The sequence below is a fragment of the Anolis carolinensis genome, chromosome 4, assembly GCF_035594765.1.
Source record: "Anolis carolinensis isolate JA03-04 chromosome 4, rAnoCar3.1.pri, whole genome shotgun sequence".
NCBI classification, from domain to species: domain Eukaryota; kingdom Metazoa; phylum Chordata; class Lepidosauria; order Squamata; family Dactyloidae; genus Anolis; species Anolis carolinensis.
The window spans coordinates 217,546,837-217,553,098 of NC_085844.1; the positions used below are offsets into that span (position 1 = coordinate 217,546,837).

General features: G+C 43.1%; 1 long non-coding RNA gene across 1 annotated transcript; it reads left to right on the forward strand.

Moving 5' to 3' along the window:
• Positions 1–3,170: 3,170 nt before the first annotated feature.
• On the forward strand, positions 3,171–4,768 carry LOC134298460 (uncharacterized). Its single transcript, XR_010005557.1, has 2 exons — positions 3,171–3,430; positions 4,582–4,768. It is a non-coding gene; the product is annotated as an uncharacterized LOC134298460 (long non-coding RNA).
• Positions 4,769–6,262: the final 1,494 nt, after the last annotated feature.

Sequence of the window (6,262 nt, forward strand, 5' to 3'; positions counted from 1 at the left end):
GATACATGTCATTGCAGCAATTAACGTAGACCCCTTCTCCTCCCCCCCCCCCCAATCTCCACTAGGGGTTCTGGAACGGACCTAGCAGTAGCTGTATCTTACAAACTCTGTCAATTCCAACCCTTAAATAAAGTGCATCAATTTGATGGTTTTGTGTAACTTGTATCTTTTATATACTGTATGCTGTGTCAATTCATACTAGATGAAGTGTATAAACTGTTTCTAATATATGTATCAAAATGTACGTTGAAGGCAGCCTCCTCTCCCTGACCCAGTTTACATAATCCCTTGGGAAAAAGGACCGTGGCCAGGTTCCCTCCAGCCATTTTCCAAGCTAGATAACGATCAAACCTTTAGATGGTTGATCCCCTTTATCAACTAAATGAGCTCAGGATATTTTTTTTATCCTGCTTGAGTCTGAGAGTCTGCCACTCCCGCAGAAGAGGAGGCTTTCAGTTCTCAGTGCCAGCAGCCAAGCCCTTGATTGCCTGGAAACAACATCTTTGTCTTTTGGGTCTTGCACTTTTGCTTCACATGGAACTGGACACTTGAGTTAATTAGTGACTCATCAGCATATCTGCAGCACAATTTCCTGTGAACTGTGCCCTCCCAAGGAGCATCCCTGAAGCAGATTGGTTCCTTCAATTATCCAATCCCCTACTGTCTTCCTTCCCACCATGGAAATTCCTGCCTATGGGCTGTGACATCAAGGGAATCCCTGGCCAATCTGGGTACAAATCCTAGTTGACCTCTTTTCTAGCCAATCAAGGGAGGAATCGGAAAGTCTGAATAGCTGTCAGAATTGTATAAGATGTCCTGTATTTTTCTGTGAGTATGCAGTCACATCCAGGCACCTTTTAAGCTTTAGGATGTGCTTCTTCCTTTGCCCAGATGAACTGCGGGGGCCTTACTTAGAAGCTCTGGAAATCCCAGTAACCAAAGGCACTTCAAGTAGAACAATCCAACAAAATTTGATTTCACAAAGTCCTTGGCAGACTTGGCACATGTAATTAAAGTTGCAAATAAAAACAGTCCACTTATAAAACCTTGCAGATGTTCCTTGCTTGCTTTCCCCCTTTTGGTTGCTAGGTTAACTTCCACCAAAGGCAAAGAGGTCCTAAGATCCTCTTCACCCTAGCTCTGAGCTGCTATCAAAAGATCTATAACTATCTTAGCTCAAAGCTAGTTTTTGAGGCGAAGTTGGTAGGGCTTCCTCCAGTGGCAAAGAAATCCGAAGATGTTCTCTGCCCCAGTGCCAAAGCTATTAGAAAGAACTGGTCTTTCTCCTATCTATGCTTGGCACTGGTTTTAAAGGCAGGTCAATTGTTTGTACTTACGATGGCCTTTTCAGAGTTGGCCTGGCTTGGCCACACAAGCACATCCATGATGTTTCTCCTTCAGTCTAGAAGGCAGAATAGGCTTCTCAAAATGGAGCCTTCCTGCCCCAGGAAAAGGGGCGGTCTTCAGAACAAAATGATACATTTCAAGCCTATAGCAGCAAGGCTTTGCAAACTGGATATAAACTCTGCTAATATCCTAACTATCAGACTGCTGCAGAATCTGCAGCAACCCTGGAGCAAATGCAAACAGGTGCTATTTTCTATAACTATAAAAAATGCAAACCAAACCTCTGGGGGACGGAACAGTGAGTTTATGCTTGTACCTTTTGAAGCAAATTGCTTGTACTTGCATCCTTTTGGGCCAAATCGTAATAAACTTCTGACTGTGTTACCTTCAATCTGGGGAACTTGTTTCTCTGTCCTGTCTGATCTGGTTTAGCTAATACTCACCGGGCACAGGTCTCTTAACCGTGGTCCTAGCGGAAATCACTACAAACAGGTTTCTTCTTAGGATGTTTACAATCGCAACATTGGCATGCCGAAACTAGCCATGGGCTTCTTCTGCATATTTCTATCGGCCCTTGCTTTCTCCCAGTCCATGTTTACTAACCACAATCTGTATGCACCTCAGTATGTTACTGTTTACTGTATTATATTTAAATATCTTCATCTATTCACTCTACAATTATGGGTTATAACTTATTACACAGACCTGGGAAACAAGCTGTGTTACATACCACAGTCTGCATCACAGCAATATTTCTTTTGTTGGCTGGGTGCTTGGTGGATAAACTCCTCATATAGTCTGGACCTTATAATTTTGCCAGCTTTTGATGGCTACTTAAAATTGTGATTAGTTCAAACAATGCAGCTAGGCTATTGCTAAGCATTAGGAAAACATTTAGCCAGTACTTAAGGAGCTCCAGGAGCCCCGGTTTTATTTATTTCGTGTCAAAAGCATTGCATAACAAATACATTTTAAAATGATGAAAAAAAAGGAATTCACAAGCAACTAAATAGGAGCCCCGGTGGCAAAGTGTGTTAAAGCACTGAGCTGCTGAACTTGCAGACCGAAAGGCCACAGGTTCAAATCCCGGGAGCGGAACGGGCGCCCACTGTTAGCTCCAGCTCCTGCCAACCTAGCAGTACGAAAACATGCCAATGTGAGTAGATCAATAGGTACCGCTCCGGCAGGAAAGTAACGGCGCTCCATGCAGTCATGCTGGCCACATGACCTTGGAGGTGTCTACGGACAACGCCGGCTCTTCGGCTTAGAAGTGGAGATGAGCGCCAACCCCCAGAGTCAGACATGACTGGACTTAACGTCAGGGGAAACCTTTACCTTTACCTAAGGAGCTTCACTTTCTTTCAGCCTATCTCTGAAGGCAATTCAGATTTTTGGATGTTGTTTTTAACTTCCCTCAAATTGACATTGATTTACAGCAACTCTAGGAATGAGAGTCCACCGAGACATTCTGTTATTGACCACCCTGCTAAGGTCTTGCAAACCCAGGACAAGGAGTTCCTTAATAATGATAATAGTAATAAACTTTATTTATACCCCACCACCATCTCCCCAAATGGACTCAGGGCGGCTCACAGAATCACAAGTGCCAACCATAAAATAAACTATACATAAACATATAGACTATGACAACATAGATTTACAACATTGATTGAATCTATCCACATGCAACGGGGTCTTCCTCTATTTCTATTGCATTCTTCCTTTCCAAGCATTATTGTATTTCCTAACAAGTCCTGTCTTCGCTAATAATAATTCTCCAACAATCTTTGATTTGGCTTTGTTTCTTACTTTCTTCTTCCATTTGCCAAACATTCATCTTCCATTTCTCTATGATTATCAGCATGTCCTGTTCTGGTATATGATCAATTTCCTGCTGGGCTCTAGTGCAAAGTCTTTCCATTTCTTCCTGGAGCATAAACTTAAATTATTATCTCACTGATATTAACCAGTCACATTTTGCATTGTAATCACAAGGATATCAAAGGCCCACTGTATCCCATAGACAAAGGCATCTTCTTTCAAGCATTACTTCAAAGTAGTCATAGATCTACAAACAGTCTAGGTTATGTTGTCGAAGGCTTTCATGGCCGGGATCACAGGGTTGTTGTATGTCTTTCGGGCTGTGTGGCCATGTTCCAGAAGCATTCTCTCCTGACGTTTCGCCCACATCTATGGCAGGCATCCTCAGAGGTTGTGAGGTATGGATAAACTAAGTAAGGAAAGGAAAGAATATATATCTGTGTCCAAGGTGTGGCAAGAGTCCTTTGTCACTGGGAGCCAGCCTTAATGTTTCTGTTAATCACCCTAATTAGCATTGGAGATGTTTTGTCCCTTGCCTGGGGGCATCCTTTGTTCAGTCAAGCCTTCATTGTGTTGGTTCCCATCTACTGTTTTGATTTTGGAGTTTTGTAATACTGGTAGCCAGATTTTGTTCATTTTCATGGTTTCTTCCTTTCTGTTAAAGTTGTCCACATGCTTGTGGATTTCAATGGCTTCTCTGTGTAGTCTGACATGATAGTTGTTGGAATGGTCCAGCATTTTTGTGTTCTCAAATAGTATCCTGTGTCCAGGCTGGTTCATCAAATGCTCTGCTATGGCTGATTTCTCTGGTTGAATTAGTCTGCAGTGCCTTTCATGTTCTTTGACTCTTGTTTGGGCGCTGCGTTTGGTGGTCCCTATGTAGACTTGTCCACAGCTGCATGGTATCCGGTAGACTCCTGCAGAAGAGAGAGGATCCCTCTTGTCCTTCGCTGACCGTAGCATTTGTTGGATTTTCTTCGTGGGTCTGTAGATAGTTTGTAGGTTGTGCTTCTTCATCAGCTTCCCTATGCGGTCAGTAGTTCCCTTGATGTATGGTAAGAACACCTTTCCTCTGGGTGGATCTTTGTCTTGACTCTCATGGCTTGTTCTTGCCCTTGCAGCTCTTCTGATGTCTGTGGTGGAGTATCCATTGGCCTGTAGAGCCCAGTTTAGGTGGTTGAGTTCACCTTGGAGGAGGTGAGGTTCGCAGATTCTTTGTGCACGGTCTGTCAGGGCTTTGATTGTGCTCCTTTTTTGACTTGGGTGATGGTTGGAGTTTTTATGAAGGTATCTATCTGTGTGTGTAGGTTTTCTGTAAACTGTGTGGCCCAATTGTTGATTGGGTTTGCGGATCCGCAAATGCTTCTGGAACATGGCCACACAGCCCGAAAGACATACAACAACCCAGTCTAGGTTATATTCAACCAAGGTTAAAAATAAACATAAGGCCCTAGCATGGCTAAATAACCATTGCTATTATACTTCTCATACAGATGGATGTTTGTTGCCAGTCCGTAACTGTGCTTCTCTTAGGTGTGGCAGCTCTCTGTCTATTTGTTTGTCTGTCTGTCTGTCTGTCTGTCTCTCTTTTCCTCCCTCTCTCTTTCCTGGTGGCATCCTTTGACTCCTTCATGATTCTAAACCTCAATAAATGTAACAATGCAAACACCTTTGCATTGTACCAGTACATCACAACTATAGTGATAGTTAATAGTTCCTCATGTCTGGCGTCTAAGCATAAACTTTTTCTTTCTTTTTCATTTCTTCTGACCCCAAGACAGACAGAACTAGTCAACCACATTACTGGCTATTTTGTTGAACGGATGCATGTGTTGGAAGATATCACCAACATGATCTTTGCAATAATCTTTGCCCTGCAGCCTGCAGTAAATTGACTAATGCTTGTTCTCTGGAATGTCTGCCAGGTGAAACTGGTTGTACATTTTGATCAACAGCTCTTATTGCACAGGCAAGCAATCAAAATACCAGAAGCTCAGCAGGAAACTATAAGGTCTAGTTGATGGAGCCCACTATAGAAACAGCTGGCATTTAAAAACACTTCCCTAGCTATTACTTTAATGTCCAGACTCTCAGAGCAAATCACCACAAATTGACCATTTAGCCTAATGCCTTGTTTTTCAGGAATCTTCTCTGAAATCAAGTCAATTGTAAGCCTGACATATTTTTGCTGACTGTGCACAATGTCTCTGGTACATCAGAGGAAACAAAAATTCTCAGTTTGAGGTTATGTTCCTGGACTAGAATGTCCGAGAATTCCCCAGCCAACTGGGGTGTTACAGCCCATTTCCCCTCCAAGCTTTTCAACAAATTTCATGGTAACAGGGGCTGCTTTCATTCCTTCAGTGTAGTGTAGTGTTCGTTAGAATCATCCTTTCTGTGTAATATGGAGCATGGAACAACTTTGAAAAAGTGGTGGCGAACCTATGGCACGTGTGCCAGAGGGGGACTCAGCCTCCCCTATGGGCACATGCACAGTTGCAGAGTTCACCTAGACTAGAGCCAACTTAACTGAGAAAGGGGCCTAGGGCCCCCAAGAGGTAACCCTACCTTCCAAAAAATGAAATAAAATATTAATGGCCATGAAATTTGGTTTGTCCACGAGAGAACTGCTCCTTCTTTTCTTTTCCAACTCCCAGAAATCCCAGCCAGTTTACCAGCTGTTAGGATTTCTGGGAGTTGAAGGCCAAAAACTTCTGGGGACCCCAGGTTGAGAACCACTGTTCTATCCCCTCTCTCCCTGTGGCCAGCCTCAAGTTCCACATGTTCCCTCCCAGGCAGTAACAGCATTCTGACTGAGAAGGGAAAGCCAAGCCCTTCAACAAGGGTTCGGAGTCACAATGCCTGTTAAGGGGCTAGCTTTCCTGACACTTGGGATGAGGGGGACTTGGGTTTAAAAAGAGAATTTTCAAAGATACTTCCAATGACTATAAACCCCATATGTTTTGATTGACCTAAGTTGCAAAAGGCCTATGTTTGAGAAAGGCCTGCGCTTGAGAGAAAATGCTGATGTTTGGGAAAAGAGTTGTTCCGGAGAAAAAGAAGTTACTTTCAATAATAAAAATACATCAAGTCA